The sequence below is a fragment of the Mirounga leonina genome, unplaced genomic scaffold (genome assembly GCF_011800145.1).
Source record: "Mirounga leonina isolate KUSES-001 unplaced genomic scaffold, KU_Mleo_1.0 Mir_224, whole genome shotgun sequence".
NCBI classification, from domain to species: Eukaryota; Metazoa; Chordata; class Mammalia; order Carnivora; family Phocidae; genus Mirounga; species Mirounga leonina.
In genome coordinates this window covers 10,455,569-10,478,676 of record NW_023270615.1, presented here as the reverse complement: position 1 = coordinate 10,478,676, position 23,108 = coordinate 10,455,569, and the positions used below count along the sequence as shown (strand labels likewise).

The following is a 23,108-nucleotide window of genomic DNA, read 5'->3' as shown; positions in this document are numbered from 1 at the left end:
ATAAGCATAAATGAATTAAAATATCTCAGTAAAAGCAAAGGCTCTCAGAATGGAGTTTAAATGGTTAAAAGTAAAAAGTCAGGCAAAGATATATAAAAATTAGGAGCAAAAATAAAAAAGCGAAAATCAAGGTACGAAAATGTTAAATAAAGCCACAAAGATAATTTTAAATGATTTTTATAACTCATGAATATTTATGTATCAAATTACAGCATCAAAATATATAAAGAAATGATTCAGTTTTTTTAAAGAAACTCTAGTACTGAAGGAACTTGCCGCAATTCTCCTAACTTTTGACAGAGCAAGTAAGAAGAAAAATCCCCAACAATAAAATAATGATTTGATGACTTGATGAGATTTTAATACAATGATGATTTGATGAGATACTTAATAACATTAACTGGCTCCAAAACGTTTGCGTAGGGGGGGTTTAGGCATCATCATCTTTTCAGAGGTAGTCTAGAAGAATTGTTTTGAAACTGCATTTACATAGCAGGGACTCAGTTTATGTTCATGTTTAGTTAAGTTTTGGGGAGAGACTGAAGCAGATTATGGAGTGAGGCTACCGCCCCCCAGCTCCTTCCTCTCGGTGGCACTACTGATCCTCAAGATTCTCTCCATGCTTTGGTGCTCCCTCTTTCCCATTTAGGAAAGGAGAAAGAAAAAGGTAAACATGTAGATGAGATAATTAAAGGAAATAAAATAAATTGGCACACTCACAGGAAAATAAGTAGTAGGTTAAAAGCATTCTGCAAAGGCAAAAGGGTAAAAGAGCACACAGTAATCTGAATTTAAAAGAGTAAAAATCCTAGGCTGGCAGAGCTTTTCTGGAGGGAGAAAGCTGGAAGGGGCAGGACTGAGGAGCTCAGCACAGTCCCAGTTTGTAGCGGGGACAATCGGGAAGATGAGAGCAGTTTCAGGCAGGCCGTTTCTCTCTGTCTCTCCTCTTTGGGGGCTGAGGTCCTTAAAGACCCCTGAGCATTCCATGAAAAGTCAGAGAGAGCCTGCAATACCACCCCGCAGTTTGAGTGGGAAGTGCGCAGGTGCACATACATCCTTCCTCCTTCTCCTTCTTCTCTCCATGCATAGGAGGAGTAGGGACTGGATAGGGACCCAGGACAGCCATAGGGATGCAGAATGAGCCTAGATGGGGAAGCCTTGGCTGAATTTCGGGAGGCTGAGTTTTTTTTCGAACCCATGCAGATGTCATGTCTCTTGACAAAATCAGAAGCGGACACAGTCTGTGGCCATTTGTCTTCTAACTTCATTTCAGAGCTCTTCTCACTCGTGCCCTCCCACACTCACCCTGCAGGCACTCCTGACCTCATGATGAACAGGGATGGGGAAGTGTCTGGAAATTTTTCCTATGCAGAGCTGTTGACGAGCCCTGAGGGGTTGAGGCTAGAAAAGACTCAGCATTGCATTTCCCACAAAGTGTTTCTCAGAACACTGTTCATGAGAAATATTAATGGTGTTCCGAAACAAGGTAGAGGGGTTCCATAGACAAAATGAGTTTGAAGAGGGATGAAATAAAGATAGTTTTCCCTTAAAACTTTTCACAGTCTTGAACTGGTTGCTGTGATTCTCTAATTGAGGGCTATAGAATGCAGTCTTTCCCAAAGTTGTTTGAACAAAGAACCCCCAACCCAGGTGTACCTATTAATATCTCTTAGAACACTAGGGTTCCTTGGGAACCAAATCTTAATCTAAGCCATCAAACAGAAAAGCAATGGGTTTATTCTGTATTTAATTAGAGAGGGCATACCAGTAGAAGTTTGAAAGAAAATTGGATTCAGTATAAGAGAATCTTTAACTGTTAATGCTTCTCTGCAAAGGGATTAAATGGGCATCCTTGAAAAGGAAGCTCAGAAACCCAGAGAAGCCAATCTGCTCCCTTGTCATAGATTTTACAGAAGGGATTTTATATTAGGAGGGAGGCTGAACCTATTTGATTTTAAAGGTCCCTTCTAAATCTGATACTATTTCAAGTTACAATCCCTGCTCAGACCTGTCTTCTGATGTCCAAAATTGACTTTCTTCCTCCTTATCTGAAATTAATATAATCATGTGATGAAACACATTTCTAGCAAGGCAAATTTTATATAAGTTCCTAGCTATTCATTTGCTGTTCATTAAAAAAGGGAAGTTTCTTTTTCCAAAGAAATAATTAGTTCGAGAATTATAATGGATCTTTCCTGCAGATTTTTCTGTGTGCTCTTTCTAATGTAGGTAACCTCAACCTTGTTTTCTGTCCTTTGGCAGGCAAAAGGACAAGTTTAGTAACAAGCAGGAATTATCAAAACTTCTATAGCAGTGGGAAAAAAAGAGAACAAGAGAAAGGCAAAAGAGGCATCCCCCTTGATGACATGGTAGAAACACCCAAGTAGCAGAATTGTTTTCAAAAGATGACCAGCAAGGCTCATGGCCAAAGTGTCCCATGTGGTTGGTGATGAGGTAACAGTCCAATCCACCATGAAAGGGAGGAGAGAGAGGTGAAGTTTAGAGTAATGGAGATTTCATAGTGTTATTGCTGGTAATGGGGAGTGATGGGGGCTTTCAGTTGTTTATCTATGTTGGAGGAAGTAGACATGGCATTTTGCAAATATACATTGCTATTGTATTTCCTAATATGTATAGTGGAGAGAAAAAAATCAAGAGAGAACTCTCAGATAATGTTGGGGTGGGATCAAATACTGTCCTAAACATGGTCCTATTTTGGAGTTATGATATCTATATTTTAGCAATACCGTTCATCCAGAATATTTCAGTGCTGGACATTCAGATTAAATGTTTATCTGCTTGGCATGTGGGAAGAAAACCATCTTGAAGCAATTGTGTTTAAAGGTCAAACAGTATGGTAACACCTTACCGATTTTTATTGGTTAATAAATTAAAACAAAGTTTTAACTTTCATTGTCAGTAAACCAAGGACACAAAAAGTGACAAGGGATGTCTAAGATGGCTTTCTATAATGGGAATCAAATGAATTTGCATTGCAAACAGACTAGGATTCACATTTTCTTGATTTTCTGTTTTAGGTAAACGCACACACAAACAAAACAAACAAAATAACACTTGGTTCGCAGCAAAGGTTATTTTTGTTTGCTGTGTAAAACCCTTCTATCCTACTTGAGCTATATTTTTAAAATTAAGATTTACTAGTGAAAGCATTTAAAAATATTTAAAGAAGCATATTGAGGATTGAAAACTAGGAAAATTTCCGATGCACTAGCCCACAGCTATTTTCATTCTCCAGAAGCAGAGTAGTACAATGAAAAGAAGGAATTTGAGATTAGGTGTCTTTCTTGGGTTTACATTTTCTACTCTGACCTTGGACAAGTCACTTATTCTCCCGAATCTGCATTCTTCATGCATAAAAAGAAAACGTGCCTTCATTGTCATATTATCATACTTATTTCCCAGGATTTTTATAAGTATCCAGTAAGAAAATATGTGAAAGAAACTTGTAACCTTCAGATTCCTTACATATACATACAATTATTTTTAGCTCCTCTCTGATCTTTGTTCATGTATATATGGTTCCAATCACAGTACCTCATTCAAATTTGTGTTCTACTTTTTCCATCTAACATTATGGTTGTGCTATAATTTACTAGCTTTCCCCCATTGATGGACATTTAAATGGTTTACAGTTGTTCCCTATTATAATAATACACTGAAAAACGTCTTTGTACATTTAAGCTCTTTTTTTTGGACAAATTTCTCTGGGATGAGTTCCAGAGGAGAGATTATGCAGTCAAAGTGAATGAACATTTTTTATCTATCCTGTTTTTGAGCTTTCCCCCTCATCCAAAAACCCCTCCCTTTGGTAACTTTCCTAGAATGTCACAGAGTGCTTAAATGCCTTCTTACAGGCGTCCAGCAGGATTCAGAATCTGCATTTGGTGGCCATATTTCCATCTTCATGCTCTATCAAAAACACTCAACTATGAAGCCTCCCCTAGACTTCAGGGTCCTCTGGGGCTGGACTGTCCCAATCACCTTTGCACCCTCGTGTGGCCTGTCCTGTCCTAAGATCTCAGTGAGTGTTTGCTCAGTGCAAATAAACTGAACGGAGGGCTAGTACAGGATAGGCTCCTTACAATCACCTGACTCACCAAAGCCTTCATTCATCAAAGAGTTATTAAAAATGCCAGACACTGGTCCTAGAAACTGGAGACAAAGAGGCAGAGGCAGCATAGGTGGTCTCATTGCCCTAAGAGCTGGGGCCCCAGTGGGAGTGGAAGACTTTGGTCTTCAATCTGGAGTTAAGGAGTGAAGCTTGCCTGACCCATGTAATGTGATTTCAGGGCGGGCCCTCGCTCTGGTCAAATATTTTAATCATCTGTACTCTAATATCTATCATTCTATAACCAAGATCATGTAACAGAGGCTGGGATGACAGAAGGGGCCTCCACCGTGTTGTTGGATAAGCATATCCTGTGTCAAAGAACTCCAGATTGTTTTGTAAGAGCCAGGATGTGAAAACAGAGTTCCTTGACACAGCTGGGGTAGGGAGGGCTTCCAAATCCCCTCTGGAGCAGAAAATCCCTGTTTGATCCTCTTGAGCATCATGAGGCCACCTGCTGTGGCCATGGATGCTGGGGGCCTCAGGCCGATTCAGGGAAGAGCAGAGTTTGGAGGTTTTGACTTGTGTATGAATCAATCCATGTCTAAACATTGTGTGTACGCTCCTTGCCTCTTGCTGCACAACTTTGATAAGGGGAGCAGAAATGGAGCAAATAGTTCTGAAAAGTATTCCTTGGCCTCAAACTCTGGGTTGTTTTGCAATCAATTCCTTGGGAGTCTATGTAATTTATTGAAGGCTGACGGAAAGCCAACCTTGGGTCTACTGTGAAGACTCTCGTAGTGCTGGCTAAGCTTGAAGCCCGAGGGCAGAGACTGTCAAGAGAGTGTCAAAGAGGGCAGCTCTGATCCAAAATTCTAAATACCATTGCTTTCTGTGGAAACCCTCAGAGAACTCTGACAAGTTTTTCAGACCCTGGATTGCCTTATGTGGGCCATTGCGCTATTGAGCAATGTGGAGTTTGCTCTATGAGTTAGAACGCTACAGCTTTCCTTTTACAGTGCTTTGTTGAAGAGCTCCCCAAATTTGGTTTAAAAAATTATACATTTTTTGTGTGCATTGCGGTACACTTATCTGTATAGTTGAGTGAAAATAAATGCACTTAAACCTACCAAGAGATGAAACCCAATTTGTTAACATTTATTAATTGTTCTTATTTAATCATGAAAATATTATCTGCCCAAGATGACCACTTAACCAGTGATCATATCGGGAACTAAGGAGTTTTTCTGTGTTTGAGACAGGGCCAATGATCCACAAGTTTTAAATGTCAGCCGGGGGATGGATCTAGCTCAGTTGTGCTGCATGGCTTATTGGTCGTAAATCCGCATGTGCACATATAGCTAGAGTTTTGGTAAGTGTTGGATTTATTTTTGGCCACCCATAGCTGGTTTCATTATCCCAAATTTATTTTGATGAGCAGATTCTTTCAAACTTCTCCATTTCAGCTCCTATTTAGAAAGTGCCTGTGTGTAATTTTCACTTTACCTCTGTTGACTGGCTTTTAGGCAGGCATGCTAATTCCCATTTCCCCTGAGCCAAGATCATGTCTTCTGTTTCAGCTGCAAGCTAATAACCTGTCAGGAGTATGGAAATATGTATCTGGAGTTTGTGATTCTGCACAGGATCAGGATTTCCAAGAGCAGCCTGTGAGAGGAAACTCTGCTCCATGCTTCTCATTTTTAAATGTTGGCTCCTAATGTGCATTCAAATCAACTGCAGGAGACCCTGTTTCCTCTGGAAGTTGCTAGCTCTATCTTTCACGTCCTGCAATCTCATAGGCACATACATCCAATGAAATGTATGGAATTTCTATGAGTATTTGTGTTTTGGAGAGTGCTCCCCGTAAAATCATGACCACATTACCAGGGAGATGACGTCCATGGTGCAGTGCTGGGTTCAGATACCGGTTCTGTTACATACTGGTTGGGTGATCTTGGGCAAATCTAACCTTTCTGTCTTTTGCTTTCCTCATCTGCAAAATGAAGATGAAAATTGTCTTGGTTTCAGTTCTTCCAGTGATCCAAGGTATATGGATGGAATATTTCAGTGGCTGCTCCAGTAGTTGTACTATTATAAGGACTGTACCAGCCTTGTTAGACGTTTTATGTGAAGTTAATACTCTAAAGCATGTAGAACAGTTCCTTGCACATAGTAAGCTTCCAATAAGTATTGTTTACCATTATTACCTTAAGGATCTCAAGAAAATATTAATTCTCTGCCTCTGATAAGAGACAGAGCTCTGTTTGGGCGCCTGGGTGGCTCAGTTGGTTGGGCGACTGCCTTCTGCTCAGGTCATGATCCCGGAGTCCCGGGATCGAGTCCCGCATCGGGCTCCCTGCTCGGCAGGGAGTCTGCTTCTCCCTCTGACCCTCCCCCCTCTCATGTGCTCGCTCTCTCTCATTCTCTCTCTCTCAAATAAATAAATAAAATCTTAAAAAAAAAAAAGAGAGACAGAGCTCTGTTTAAACTAAATGCATGCCCATTATGTGAAGTTGTGTCTTTTAGTCATTTCTAAGCAGTAAAGACAAGCACATGTTGAAAACAGCCAACCAACCAACTAATCAACCAACCAACCAGAATATCAACTCAGAGTCTAAAGTGGTAGAGTGACTCTTAACTGTACTTCCCAGTAAGACAAAATTCATAAAACACAAACATATCAGAGAGTTAATCCAAACTTCCAGTTGATACATCCCTTCAAGCAGTATCTGTTGCTCTTATATCCCACAAAAGACAAAACTCACTGCCTGACAATGGTCTTTGTCAGTCTTTTTTTTTTTTTTAAAGATTTTATTTATTTATTTGACAGAGAGAGACACAGCGAGAGAGGGAACATAAGCAGGGGGAGTGGGGGAGGGAGAAGCAGGCTTCCCGCTGAGCAGGGAGCCCGATGTGGGACTTGATCCCAGGATCCTGGGATCATGACCTGAGCCGAAGGCAGACGCTTAACGACTGAGCTGCCCAGGCGCCCTTTGTCAGTTTTTTTAAAGTTAAAAGAAACAAATGTATTTTGGAATGAACAGTATACTAGATGGTGAAAAATGTCCTCCATGTACAATTTTTCATTGGTTCCTATGAGTTACAGTGTCTTAGATTAAAGAGCACGCATTCTCGTTGTCCCTACATCTGGAGAAGAACAGTCCAGTTTTTCTCAGGCCTCTATCCCAGGGTTTAATAGCTGTCATTGTTTAAAATCTTAGAGATAATCTACACTGTTGCAATTTGAGACAATTTCTTTTTATCCTGTTTTCCACACCCATCCTTTGAACGAGAGCCAGGTATGGACGTGAACCTCACAATCCTGTTACACAAAGAAGAATACCAGTGATCTAGACTACCACTCAATGTTTTTGTTGCTGGGAGGAGGAACAGTATCTGGGTTGGTTATTGTTGGTTTTATTCTCTTAACAACTTTGGGCTTTCTTTGAAACGCAAAACCCAGTTGAAAAACTTCTGTTATCTTTTTTTTTTTTTAATTAGAGAGAGAGAGGGAATTAGGGCAGAGGGAGAAGGAGAGAGAGAGAATCTTAAGCAAGCTCCATGCCCTTGCAGAGCCTAATGTGGGGCTCGATCTCATGACCCTGAGATCATGACCTGAGCCAAAGTCAAGAGTCAGACGCCTAACTGACTGAGCCACCCAGGTGCCCCAACTCTCTCATTATAAGGGAAATCTCAGATTTGCTTTCCCATACCTAGAAGTGTATGTACTTGGGTTCTCCATATCTTGTTACTTTTATGATCAGAAATAAAGATAGCCAGAAAGTTTGAAAACTTTTAGGCAAATGTTCTTTTTTAATCAGATGATTACTTTCTTATTTAATTGTTTCTTTGAATTTAAGTTGTCTTTTGAACTTAGAGTAATCAGCTTTGCACAGAGGCAGTATCATAGCCAAAGAGGTTTATCTAAGGCATGATTATTGCTAATTGAAATTAGAGTAGTCAACCATAATTTGCATGTATGCATCAAAAATTTAAACTTTCTCAATATATAGTTTTTAGCAATAAATTTTACACCATGGCTCTTTTTTCCCTCCAGTTTTATAGAGATATAATTGACATGCAACATTGTGTAGCTTCAGGTACAAATGTTATGATTTGATATCCAAATATTTTAAGAAGTGATGACCACAATAAGGTTAACAAATCTATCACCGCACATACTTACCACTTTTTGTGTGTTTGGTGAGAACTTTTACGATCTGTTCACTTGGCAACTTTCAAATATAGAGCTACCCTATGACCCAGCAATTGCACTACTGGGTATTTACCCCAAAGATACAGATGTAGTGAAAAGAAGGGCCAATGTTCATAGCAGCAATGTCCACAATAGCCAAACTGTGGAAAGAGCCAAGATGACCTTCAAAAGATGAATGGATAAAGAAGATGTGGTCCATATGTTCAATGGAATATTACTCAGCCATCAGAAAGGATGAATATCCAACTTTTGCATCAACCTGGATGGGATTGGAGGAGATTATGTTAAGTGAAATAAGTCAAGCAGAGAAAGTCAATTATCATATGGTTTCACTTATTTGTGGAACATAAGGAATAGCATGGAGGACATTAGGAGAAGGAAGGGAGAAATGAAGGGGGGGAAATTGAAGGGAGAGATGAACCATGAGAGACTATGGACTCTCAGAAACAAACTGAGGGTTTTAGAGGGGTGGGGGTTGGGGGATGGGTTAGCCCAGTGATGGGTATTAAGGAGGGCATGTATTGCATGGAGCACTGGATGTTATACGCAAACAGTGAATCATGGAATACTACATCAAAAACTAATGAGGTACCGTATGATGACTAATGTTAACATAAAAAAATCAAATATACAATATAATATCATAAACCATAGTCACCATGCTGTACATTCCATCCTCAGAACGTATAACTGGGATGTTTGTACCCTTTGACCACCTTCCCCCATTCCCTCTCCCTCACACCTCCCACCCCTGGCAGTCACCAATCTATCTCTGTTTCTGTGAGTTCAGTTTTTTTAGAGTCCACATATAAGTGAGATCATACAATATATATCTTTCTCTGACTTACTTCATTCAGCATAACACCCTCAAATTTCATCCATCTTGTTGCAACTGGCAGGGTTTCCTACTTTTTTATGATTGACTAATATTTGTGTGTGTGTGTGTGTGTGTTTTCTTGATCCATTCATCTGTCATTAGACTCTTATATTGTTCCCAGGTCTTGGCTACTGTAAATGGTGCTATGGTGAACATAGGAGTGCAGATATCTCAAGATAGTGATTTCATTTCCTTCCGATAAATACCCAGAAGTGGAATCGCTGGATCACATGGTATTTCTGGTTTTTTTTGAGGGAACCCCATGCTGTTTTCCATAGTAGTTGCACCAGTTTATATTCCTACCAACAGAGTACAAGTGTTCCCTTTTCTCCACATCCTTACCACTGCCTGTTACCTCTGGTCTTTTTGATAACAGCAATTCTACCAGATGTGAGATAATATATCATTGTAGTTTTGATATGCATTTTCCTGATTATTAGTGGTGTTTGTCAAGCAGCTTTTCATGTACCTATTGGCATTTGTATATCTTCTTTGGAAAAATGTCTATTCAGGACCTTTACCCATTTTTTAATGGGGCTGTTTGTTCTTTCACTATTGAGTTTTATGAGTTCCTTACATATTTTGGATATTAACACATTATGAGATACATAGTTTGCAAGCATTTTCTTTCATTCCTTTGGTTCCCTTTCGATTTTAATTGTGGGTTGTTTTTGTTTTTGTTTTTTTTTTTTGCTATGCAGAAGTAGTTTAATTTGCTATATTCCCATTTGTTTATTTTTGCTTGTGCTCTTGGTGCCACAGCCCAAAAAAAAAAAAAAAAAATCATTGCCAAGACCAATATAAAGGGACATTTTCCTTGTGTTTTCTTCTAGGAGTTTTATGGTTTTGAGTCCTCCATTTCAAGTGAATTTTTGTGTTTTAGGATAGGTGTCCAGTTTCATTTTTTTACATGTAAATATCTAGTTTTCCCAACACTATTTATTGAAGGGATTGTCTTTTCCCCATTGAGTATTTTTGACTCCCTTGTTGACCATATATTAGTTGACCATGTACACATGGGTTTATTTCTGGGCTCTTCTGTTCCTTTAGTCTATGTGTCTATTTTCATGCCAGTTCCATACTGTTTTGTTTACTATAGCTTTGTAATATAGTTTGAAATCAGGAAGTATGATGTGTCCATCTTTGTGGGTTTTTCCCCCCCCTCAAGACTATTTGGCTCTTCAGGGTATTTTGTGGTTCTATAAGAGTTTTATTATTGTGTTTTCTATTCCTTTGAAAAATTCTATTGGAGTTTTTTTTTTTTTTAAGACTTTTTTTTTTTTAAAGATTTTATTTATTTATTTGACAGAGAGAGAGATAGCGAGAGCAGGAACACAAGCGGGGGGAGTGGGAGAGGGAGAAGCAGGCTTCCCGCCTAGCAGGGAGTCCAATGCGGGGCTCGATCCCAGGACCCTGGGATCATGACCCGAGCCGAAGGCAGACGCGTAATGACTGAGCCACCCAGGCGCCCTCTGTTGGAGTTTTGACAGGGATTTCATTGAATCAACAGATGGCTTTGGATTGTATGAATATTTTAACAATATTAATTCTTCAGATCTATGATCATGGAGTATCTTTCTGTTTATTTGTGCCTTCTCCAATTTTTTTCATCGGTGTTTAATAGTTTTCAGTACACTTATAGTTTTTACTTGCTTGGTTAAATTTGGTTCTAAGAATTTTATTCTTTTTGATGCTGTTATAAATGGAATTGTTTTTGTTATTTTTTAGATAGTTTGTCATTAATGTATAGAAACACAACTGATTTTTGTACGTTAATCTTATAGTTTTATTGAATTCATTGATTAGTTCTAATAGTTTTTTGGATTAATAGTTTTTTTTTTTTTTTTTTGAGTCTTCAGGGTTTCCTATATATAAGATCATGTTATCTGTAGAGACAAGTTTACTTCTTCCTTTTTTATTTGGATGCCTTTTATTTCTTTTTCTTGCCTCATTGCTCTGGCTGGGACTTCCAATACTCTGTTGAAGAGGAGTGGTTAGAGTAGGCACCCTTGTTTTGTTCCTGATCTTAGAGCAGAAGCTTTCACCTGTTCACTGTTGAGTGTGATGGTAGCTGTGGGCTTTTCATATATGATCTTTATTATGTTGAGCTATATTTCTTCTATACCCAATTTTTTAAGAGTTTATATCATGAAAGAATGTTGAATTTTGCCAAATTCTTTTTCTGCATTTTTGAGATGGTCATATTATTTTTTAATCTTTCGTTATATTAGTGTGATGTATCATATTGATTGATTTGCATATATTGAACTTCTTTGTATCCCAGGGATGAATCCCACTTGATCAAGGAGGGGTGTATGATCCTTTCAATATGCTGTTGAATTTGGGTAGCTAACATTTAGTTGAGTATTTTTGTATCTGTATTAATTGGGGGTATTGGTCTGAGGTTTTATTTCTTGTAGTGTCCTTATGCAGCTTTGGCATCAGGACACTGCTTGCCTCATAAAATGAATTTGGAAGTGTTTCCTTCTCTTTCGTTTTTTTGGAAGAGTTTGAGAAGGATTGTCATTAATTCTTCTTTAAATATTTGGTGGAATTCACCAGTGAAATAATCTGATCCTGGGCTTTCTTTGTTGGGAGGCTTTTGATTACTGAGTCAATCTCCTAACTTGTTGGTCTGTTCACATTTTTTATATCTCCTTGATTTAGTCTCAGTAGGTTGTATGTTCCTAAGAGTTTTTCCATTTCTTCTAAGTTGTCCAATTTGCTGGCATAAAGTTGTTCACAGTAGTCTCTTACGATCCTTTGTATTTCTGTGGTAGCAGTTGTAATGTCTCTTTTTTTATTTCTGATTTTATTGATTTGAGTCCTCTCTCTTGCTTTCTTGGTGAGTCTAGGTAAAGTCTTATCAGTTTTGTTTATCTTTTCAAAGAACTTTTTTTTAAATTTTATTTTATTATGTTATATTAGGCACCATACAATACATCATTAGTTTTTGATGTAGTGATCCACGATTCACTGTTTTCTTATAACACCCAGTGCTCCATGCAATACATACCCTCCTTACTACACATCAGCAGGCTAACCCATCCCCCCACCCCTCACCCCTCTAAAACCCTCAGTTTGTTTCTCAGAGTCCATAGTCTCTCACGGTTCATCTCTCCCTCCGATATCCCCCCCTTCAATTATCCCTTCCTTCTCCTAATGTCCTCCATACTATTCCTTATGTTCCACAAATAAGTGAAACCATATGATAATTGACTTTCTCTGCTTAACTTATTTCATGTAGCATAATCTCCTCCAGTCCCATCCATGTTGATGTAAAAGTTGGGTATTCATCCTTTCTGATGGCTGAGTAATATTCCATTGTATATATGGACCACATCTTCTTTATCTATTCATCTGTTGAAGGGCATCTTGGCTCTTTCCACAGTTTGGCTATTGCGGACATTGCTGCTATGAACATTGGGGTGCATATGGCCCTTATTTCACTACATCTGTGTCTTTGGGGTAAATACCCAGTAGTGCAATTGCTGGGTCATAGGGTAGCTTTATTTTTAATTTTCTGAGGCACCTCCACACTGTTTTCCAAAGTGGCTGTTCCAACTTGCATTCCCACCAACAGTATAAGAGTGTTCCCCTTTCTCCACAACCTCTCCAACATTTGTTGTTTCTTGCCCTGTTAATTTTTGCCATTCTAACTGGTGTAAGGTGGCATCTCAATGTGGTTTTGATTTGAATTTCCCTAATGGCTAATGATGATGAACATTTTTCATGTGTCTGTTAGCCATTTGTATTTCTTCTTTGGAGAAGTGTCTGTTCATGTCTTCTGTCCATTTTTTGAGTTGATTATTTGCCTTTTGGGTGTTGAATTTGAGATGTTCTTTATAGATCTTGGATACCAGCCCTTTATCTGTAGTGTCATTTGCAAATATCTTCTCCCATTCTGTGGGTTGCCTCTTTGTTTTGTTGACTAATTTCCTTTGCTGTGCAGAAACTTTTTATTTTGACAAAGTCCCAAAAGTTCATTTTCGCTTTTGTTTCCCTTCCTTTGGAGACGTGTCTTGAAAGAAGGTGCTATGGCCGATGTCAAAGAGGTTACTGCCTATGTTCTCCTCTAGGATTTTGATGGATTCCTGTCTCACATTGAGGTCTTTCATCCATTTTGAGTTTATCTTTGTGTATGGTGTTAGAGAATGGTCAAGTTTCATTCTTCTGCACATGGCTGTCCAATTTTCCCAGCACCATTTATTGAAGAGACTGTCTTTTTTCCATTGCATAATTTTTCCTGCTTTGTCAAAACCTATTTGACTATAGAGTTGAGGGTCCATATCTGGGCTCTCTATTCTGTTCCATTGGTCTATGTGTCTGTTTTTGTGCCAGTACCATGCTGTCTTGGTGATCACTGCTTTGTAATAGAGCTTGAAATCGGGCAACGTGATGCCCCCAGCTTTGTTTTTCTTTTTCAACATTTCCTTGGCGATTCGGGGTCTTTTCTATTCCATACAAATTTTAGGATTGTTTGTTCCAGCACTTTGAAAAATGCCATTGGAATTTTGATTGGGATGGCATTGAAGGTATAGATTGCTCTGGGTAGCATAGACATTTTAACAGTGTTTATTCTTCTGATCCATGAGCATGGAATGTTTGTCCATCTTTTTGTGTCTTCTTCAATTTCTTTCAAGAGTGTTCTGCAGTTCGGAGAGTATAGATCCTTTACCTATTTTGTTAGGTTTATTCCGAGGTATCTTATGGTTTTTGGTGCTATTGTAAATGGAATCGTTTCTCTAATTTCTCTTTTTACAGTTGCGTTGTTAGTGTATAAGAAAGCAACTGATTTCTGTGCATTGATTTTGTATCCTGCCACATTACTGAATTGCTGTATGAGTTCTAGTAGTTTGAGGGTGGAGTCTTTTGGGTTTTCCACATAAAGTATCAGGTCATCTGCAAAGAGAGAGAGTTTGACTTCTTCTTTGCCAATTTGAGTACCTTTTATTTCTTTTTGTTGTCTGATTGCTGTTGCTAGGACTTCTAGTACTATGTTGAACAATATTGGCGAGAGTGGGCATCCTTGACATGTTCCTGATCTTAAGGAAAAGGCTCTCAGCTTTCCCCCATTGAGGACGATATTCGCTGTGGGTTTTTCATAGGTGGATTTTATGACCTTGAGGAATGTTCCCTCTATGCCTATACTCTGAAGCTTTTTAATCAGGAAAGGATGCTGCATTTTGTCAGATGCTTTTTCTGCATCAATTGAGAGGACCATATGGTTCTTCTCTCTCCTCTTATTAATGTGTTCTATCACATTGATTGATTTGCGAATGTTGAACCACCCTTGCATCCCAGGGATAAATCCCACTTGGTCGTGGTGGATGATCCTTTTAATGTATTGTTGGATCCTATTAGCTAGGATTTTGTTGAGCATTTTGGAATCCATATTCATCAGCGATATTGGTCTGAAATTCTCCTTTCTGATGGGGTCTGTGCCTGGTTTGGGGATTAAGGTCATGCTGGCCTCATAGAATGAGTCTGGAAGCTTCCTCTGAGTCTGGAAGCTATTTCTATTTTTTGAAACAGCTTCAGGAGAATAGGTATTATTTCTTCTTTGAATGTTTGGTAGAGCTCCCCAGAGAATCCATCAGGCCCTGGACTCTTGTTTTGGGGAGGTTTTTGATCACTGCTTCAATCTCGTTACTGGTTATTGGCCTAATCAGGCTGTCAATTTCTTCCTGTTTCGGTCTTGGGAATTTATAGGTTTCCAGGAAGGCGTCCATATCATCCAGGTTGCTCAGCTTATTGGCATAGAGTTACTGATAATAATTTCTAATAATTGTTTCTGTCTCCTTGGTGTTAGTCGTGATCTCTCTCCTTTCATTCATAATTTTATTAATTTGGGTCCTTTCTCTTTTCTTTTGGATAAGTCTAGCCAGTGGTTTATCGATCTTATTAATTCTTTCAAAGAACCAGCGTCTAGTTTCGTTGATCTGATGTACTGTGCTTCTGGTTTCTAATTCATTGATCTCTGCTCTCATCTTAATTATTTCTCTTCTAATGTGTTGCTTAGGCATCATTTGTTGCTTTTTCTCTAGTTCTTTAAGGTGTAGAATTAGTTGGTGAGTTCAGGATTTTTCTATTTTTTTGAGTGAGGCTTGGATGGCTATGTATTTCCCCCTTAGGCCTGCCTTTGCAGTATCCCATAGGTTTGGACTGATGTGTTTTCCTTCTCATTGGTTTCCATGAATTGTTTAAGTTCTTCTTTGATTTCCTGGTTGACCCAAACATTCTTGAGCAGAGTGGTCTTTAGCTTTCAATTGTTTGAATTTCTTCCAAATTTTTTCTTGTGATTGAGTTCCAGTTTTAAAGCATTATGGTCTGAGAATATGCAGGGAATAATCTCAGTCTTTTGGTATCGGTTGAGACCTGATTTGTGACCCAGTATGTGGTCTATTCTGGAGAAAGTTCCATGAGCGCTGAAGAAGAATGAGTATTCTCTTGTTTTAGGGTGGAATGTTCTGTATATATCTATGAGGTCCATCTGGTCCAATGTGTCATTCAAAGCTCTTGTTTCTTTGTCGATTTTCTGCTTAGATGTTCTGTCTATTGCTGAGAGTGGAGTATTGAGGTCTCCTACAATTAATGTATTGTTATCAGTATGACTATTTTGGTTAACAGTTGGCTTATGTAGATGGCTGCTCCCGTGTTGGGGGCATAGATATTTACAACTGTTAGATCTTCTTGTTGGATAGACCCATTTAAGAACGATATAGTGCCCTCCTGTGTCTCTAACTACAGTCTTTAGTTTAAAATCTAATGTGTCTGACATAAGAATTGCTACCCCAGCTTTCTTTTGAGGTCCATTGGCATGGAAGATGGATCTCCATCCCTTCACTTTCAGTCTGGATGTCCATCCCTTCACTTTCAGTCTGGATGTATCTTTAGGTTCAAAATGAGTCTCTTGTAAGCAGCATATGGATGGGTCCTGTCTTTTTATCCAATCTGCAACCCTGTGCCGGTTTATGGGAGCATTTAGGCCATTCACGTTGAGAGTGATTATTGAAAGACATGAATTAATTGTCGTCATGTTGCCTGTGAAGACCTTGTTTGTATAGATTGTCCCTGTAAATTTCTTTTCTATATCACTCTTGGGGTCCTTCTCCTTTTATAGAACCCCCCCTTAATTTTTTTTGCAGAGCCGGCTTAGTGGTCACATATTCTTTCAGTTTCTGCCAATCTTGGAAGTTCTGCATCTCTCCATCCATTCTCAATGACAGCCTTGCCGGATAAAGTATTCTTGGCTGCATGTTCTTCTTGCTTAGTACCCTGAATATGTCTTGCCAGGCCTTTCTGGCTTGCCAGGTCTCTGTGGATAGGTCTGACGTTATTCTGATGTTCCTCCCTCTGTACGTGAGGAATCTCTTCCCCCTAACTGCCCTTAAGATGGTTTCCTTGAGGGGCGCCTGGGTGGCTCAATTGTTGGGCATCTGCCTTCGGCTCAGGTCATGATCCCAGGGTCCTGAGATCGAGCCCTGCATCGGGCTCCCTGCTCCGCAGGAAGTCTGCTTCTCCTCTCCCATTCTCCCTGCTTGTGTTCCCTCTCTTGCTGTGTCTCTCTCTGTCAAATAAATAAATAAATAATCTTAAAAAAAAAACTTATAAAAAAAAAGATGGTTTCCTTGGTTCCAAGATTTGCGAGTTTTACTATTACATGCCGGGGTGTTGACCTGGTTTCCTTGATATTGGGAGGGATCCTCTCTGCCTCTAGGACATAAATGTTTGTTTCATTCCCCAGATTAGGGAAGTTCTTAGCTATGATTTGCTCAAATATATCTTCTAATCCTCTCTCTCTCTCTACCCCCTCAGGGATTCCAATAATTCTGACATTGGAACGCTTCAGGGTGTCACTTATTTCTCTGATTCTATTTTCATGGATTCTGAGTTGTTTTTCCCAGGCCTCCTCTTTTCCCTTTTTCTCTATTAAATGGTCTTCAAGGTCACTAATTCATTCTTCTGTCTTGCTTACCCTAGCTGTTAGATCATCTAGATTAGATTGGATCTCATTGACAGCATGTTTAAGCTTTGCCAGTTTAGCTTTCATTTCTGCCCTTAGAGACTCTATGTTGCCATTAATTGATTTCTCCATTCTAGCTGTTGTCTTCACAATTGCTAGCCTGAATTCCACCTCTGACACCTTGGTTATATCTGAATCCATTTGTATCTCTGTGGCATAAGTCATAGTCTCTGAGTCTTTCCTATTTTGGGGGGTTCCTCCTCCTAGTCATTCTGTTGAGGGTGGTTGAGGGAATGTATAGAGTCCAAATTATTGACCACAACCCAAGCAAGATGCACCTGTTTTCTAGGGACTTTAGGGCTGCTGTCCTCTTGTTCTCTCAGCCTGTCTTCTAGGGGATCGGCCTGTCACACTGGTACTCAGGCAACCCTGTTTGGGGAGAGTTGCCCTGCCCCCTTTGGGGGGGGGATGGGCTCAGTGAAAACTTTTTTGGGGGGGCTTTTGTTCTCTGGCGGCTTTCCCTGGTGGCTTTCCATGTCTCTTCTGAGAGTCAGAGCAGAAGAGAGCATTTCCAACCCTCTGCCTCAGAGCAGGGAGATTGCATTCTGATTTTCAGTGAGCTCTCCAGGCCACACTATCTCTGGTTTTGTCTGTGCTGCTATAAACTGCAGTGTGCTGGGTTGTGCACCTCTCAGCAGCGCTTCCAGTCCTTGCCTCCCGTTCAGGGAATGTCTCTGCCCTTTGTGCTTCTAAAACCACCAGCCACCCCCAGTTTGCATGTGCAACCCCACCGCTCAGGGTGTCCGTCCGGGGGGCTGCCCTAAAGTCCTTTCCCCGCCACTACCAGTCTGCGTGTCTGTGCCCTATCCCCAGTGCGGGAGGCTGTCGCTCACTGGCGGTGTAGGATCCCTATGGCTGGGCTCCCTCCACCTTCCATTTATCCTCCGATATCTGCCCGCAGAATCATGGCTCCCCGCTTCGTACCTTGGAACCAACCGCCTGCGATATTTTGTCTGTAGAGATCCAGATCTATCTTCTTACATCTCAGGCTGATTTCGTGGGTGTTCAGAGTGATCTGGTAGATATCCGGCTCAATTCCGGGGACCGGTTGGAATACAGTTCCCTATTCCTCTGCCATCTTTTCCCCCCAAAGAACCAACTCTTAATTTTGTTCATCTTTTCTATTGTTTTCCTATTCTCTATTTCAGTTATTTCTGCTTTAATCTTTATTATTGCCCTCCTTCTGCTAACTTCGGCCTTCATTTGCTCTTCTTTTTCTAGTTCCTTGAGCATAATGTTAGGTTGTTTATTTGAGAGCTTTCTTCTTAGTGTGTGCATTTGTAATATAAACTTTCATCTTAGAAATGCTCTTTTTGCCTCCCATGTTTTGTGATGATTTGTTTCTATTTTTGTTTGTCTCAAGACATTTTTAAATTTTTCTTTTGATTTATACTGTGATCTAGTGGTTGTTCAATAGCATGTTGGTTAATTTTCATGTATTTAAGAATGTTCCAGCTTTCCTTCTTTTACTCATTTATACTTCCATATCACTGTGAAAACTATACTTGATATAATTTCTATCTTCTTAAATTTCTTTGGACTTGTATTGTGGCCTAACATGATCTGTCCTGGAAAATGTCCTGTGTGTGCTCTAGAAGACCATATATTCTACTGCTGTTGGGTCGAATGTTCTATATATATCTGTTAGGTCGATTTGGTCTATAGTGTTGTTCAAATCTGCTGTTTTCATGTTGATCCTCACCTTGGGTCTTATAGAAACAATTTTATGAGTATCATACCTGCCTGTTCTAGAATGTATTAGAGCCTGAATAAATTTTGTCCTTAATGTGATTGAATGTCAGGGCAGTGTGACATTCAAAGAAACAACGAAAAGCAAATGAAAAGTGGTTCTATATTTTGCTTGCAGTTCTCAGAACATATTAAAAGGGATCAATATACAGATCCTAGCCATCTTTCCTAAGATTCTTATTACCCTACTACTTTCTCATTGCTGGAACCCACATAGAGCTTCTCTTCTCCACTTTCTCTCTTCCACTACTATTCCCCAGTGCTCCCCACTCTTTTTTTACCTGTTGGGGTCCTACCTCTTTCTTCTTATTCTCCTGAATCTGTGTCATAGGAATGCAGTGATTAAGTTGGCAAGAGAAAAAAATCCCTTAAGAGGGTGGGCAAAGAGGAGACACTAAGCAGGCAGGGACAATATTATCTTTGCTGGGGAGCAGAGGCCTCAAGTGTTCATAGTGAGACCAGGAATACTCAATAATAAATTTTGTCTGTGTCTCAAAAGCATTTTTAAAAAGAACACAAGGATTTAATGCAGCTATTAAAGTTCTTGCTTTGCTTAGCTTAGGGTAAGCTTTCCAAAAGAGGCAACCTGTCCACAGTTCTCAAGCCCATGGCATTGGAATGTGAGCTTGGAGAAACCTCAGGTAATACACTTAAAATATTCTTCTACAATTATAACAGATATGGGGGGGTGGAATGTACAAGGGAGAGTCAAAGTCTATTCTACTTCATAAGGAGGGTGGATTTTCTAGGACATTGCTGTGGTTTTCCAGAATTTCCCTCTAGGAATAGATAAAGGAGGCAGCTGTTTGGAAAGGAAGCACTAGGGAGAATGAAAATTGGGTTTGAACCACACTTTATGTAAGATGGAGAGAATATCATTTTCCACATCAAAAAGTGGTGGGGTGATAATGGCTGGAGATCACTGCAAAGCCAAAGCCTCCCCATCCAGTGCACCCCTGGGAACCCCCATTGCTCATTTGTGAGCTGTTTGCAGCCCAGGAACCTTTCTTGCATGCATTGTGCCTTAGGTTATTGGCATATTGCATGGGTTATTTTATTATTCTTGAGGGGGTCTTTTTGTTTTGATGCTTTTGCTTTTAAAAATCCCTTTCTATATAACCACTATTAACAGTGTTCTGTGGCCTTTCAAACATTACATATACACAGAGTTTTAATTTGTGTTTTTAAACAAACAAAAATGAGGTCATACTTGCACTTTGATTTGAAAATTTCTTCTTTTTTCACTTTATAGTTGTCATGAATATCCATGTCAGAATATTTAAGTATACTATATTCTTTTTAACAACTGTTTATCTCATTGCATGATGATAGAATCTTGTGCTCAGTCATTCCCCTATTGTTGGATATGTAGGTTACTTCCAACTTTTCACTCTCCACATAATGGTGCAATGAATATCCTGTGAAGTGAGGGAAGTGGAGCAGATGATAATCTCTGAGTTCCAGTGGACCATGAACCTTATATTTGCAGATTGGTGTTGCCCAGTTTCAGAGGATTATTTAGGGCTGTTCCAAACCAATATAAAAATCTGCTTTTCTTTCTTTTTTTTATTTTTAAATTTTATTTATTTATTCATGAGAGACAGAGGGAGAGAGAGAGAGAAGCAGAGGGAGAAGCAGGCTCCCAAGGAACAGGGAGCCTGATGCAGGACTCGATCCTAGGACCCTGGGATCATGATCTGAGCCGAAGGCAGACGCTTAACCACCTGAGCCACCCAGGCACCCTAAAAATCTGCTTTTCTAAAGATTGTCAGCAACAAACTAATTTAAGTTCTCCTGATTGAACTTTGATTAATAAACAAATCCATTAACTCCCCACAGAAGATTCTTTTGAGACATTTAAGCTGTAAATTTTTCTTTTAGGGCTTTTTGAAAGCTGAGAGACACTACTGAACAAACTTCCATTTTGGCTAGATTTTATTTGTCCAGTTCAAATCAGTTTGATAGCAAATCACATCAGATTTTGATGTGTTTATGTGTGCCCTTAAACATTCCCCAGTACTTGGATAGGGCACATTTGACTTGTTGGCCAATGAGCAGATTTGGTTTAATCAAGTTCCAAGTTAGATATAGCACATGTGATAGTAATCTTTTATCTAAAGTCTATGTTTTCCTCACTGAACCTTGGAAAAATCAAATACATAAATAAAATGGAGAGGTTGGGAGAGATGTTGGTTTGGTTTCTTTCAACCTTCTGCTTACTGAAGGCTCAGAGCCAAAAGGAGAAACATAGAGTAATTGGGATTTTAAGGTTTACTTGCCTAGCTGAATGAGTCTGTAGATGTCTGGAACCATCCTCTGTAAAATATAGTATTTACCAGCTCTTACAAGTCTTTTAAGGAAACAATCCTGGTTCAACACAGTAAATATAAAGTGTAAATCTGAAATCTGTTCAAACAAATACAGGTATGGTTTAGAATATGCATCAGTAGATTACTTTTAGGCCTACTATACAAAAGAGTATATAAATAATCTGTGTGCTACTTAGCCACGGTACAAAACCTGGTGTTAGACTTTTGATCCCTCTGTGATGTTGGATCCTAATCAGGGTGAGTATGCATCACAAATAAGTTATTGCTACTTATATGCCAAGGAGTGGTAGTAATTTGATTTTTATAAATGAACTTGAGCCCTAATGGATTAGTCCAAGGATGGACAACCAGCTCAATGTGGCCTATTCACAGACTGGTCATTATCCTTTGAAATAGAGCAAAAAGCTCTTCACAAACAGGGAATACCAACATTATCAGATTCTTTTTAATAATCTTGAATTTAGTCTTTCAATATGTAAGAATCCTCCTTGAGCAGGAGCAGAAGCTTGTAGGTCCTGAGGTAGAAGGAATCTGGTGGGGTCATTATGGTCATGAGTGGGGAGAAGTTACAGGTAAGCAAGAGTAATGAGAAAACAGAACCTACAAGGTAAAGTTTAAATGTGCATATCAAATGGAAAATGAGGAAGCCAGTGAGAAGGAGAGGTGACCAGCCACATGACAAACCATATACTCTCCTTGGATTCTGAACAACATATGTTTCTGAAGCCAGGTTGTTCAGTGTTTCCCTAGATTTCTTTTAGGCATTGGCCTCATGGTTGAAATTTCTGTGTTCTCATTCTCAAGTGTATTCTTTTTTTTTTTTCTTTTATTCTTATGTTAATCCCCATACATTACATCATTAGTTTTAGATGAAGTGTTCCATGATTCATTGTTTGTGCATAACACCGAGTACTCCATGCAGTATGTGCCCTCCTTAATACTCATCACCGGGCTAACCCATCCCCCCACCCCCTCCCCTCTAAAACCCTCAGTTTGTTTCTCAGAGTCCATAGTCTCTTATTTATTTATTTATTTATTTATTTATTTATTTATTTATTTATTTATTTGAAAGAAAGAAAGAGAGAGACAGTGAGCTCACCATCCAGGGGTAGGGGCAGAGGGAAAGGGAGAAGCAGACTCCCAGCTGAGCAGGGAGCCCAATGCAGAACTTGATCCCAGGACCCTGAGATCATGACCTGAGCCAAAGGCAGACACTTAACCAACTGACCCACCCAGGTGCCCCATCAATTGTATTTCTATATGCCATCAATGTTTAGTTGAAAACTGAAATGAGAAAAAGCAATACTATTTACAGTTGCTCAAAAAAGTGAAAAACTTGGCTATAAACTTAACAAAACATATAGAATCTATATTCTGAAAACTACAAAACATTGTTAAAAAAATAAAATACCCAAATGAAAGGATATACCATGTCCATGGATTGGAAGACTCAATGTAGCAAAGGTGTCGTATAGCTTCTGATTATGATTGATCCATAGATTTAATGCAATTCCAGTAAATATTTCCATAAGACTTTGGTAGATATAGACATACCAACTCTAAAATTTATATGGAAAGGCAAAGGAAGTAGAACAAGTAAAACAATTTTGAAAAAGAAGATAAAGCTGGAAGAATCACATTTTTTTATTAGAAGAAAGCAATAGGCATTGGCAAAGGGATAGACATATAGATCAATGAAACAGAGAGTCCAGAAAGAGACCTGAATAAATATGGCCAGTTGATTTTTGACCAAAGTGCTAAAGTAATTCATGGGAGAAACAATAATATTTTCAACATATTGGAAGAGTTGGAACTGTTGAAACAATTAAGAATGGGATCCA

General features: G+C 39.2%; 1 protein-coding gene and 1 non-coding gene across 2 annotated transcripts in view; both read left to right on the top strand.

Moving 5' to 3' along the window:
• The window catches only part of PGM5 (phosphoglucomutase 5), a 196,160-nt gene that overhangs the window by 72,863 nt on the left and 100,189 nt on the right, over window positions 1–23,108 (top strand). The gene's annotated exons all lie outside the window — the stretch shown is intronic.
• On the top strand, window positions 7,954–8,087 carry LOC118026413. The gene has a single exon (XR_004683563.1). It is a non-coding gene; the product is annotated as a U4 spliceosomal RNA (small nuclear RNA).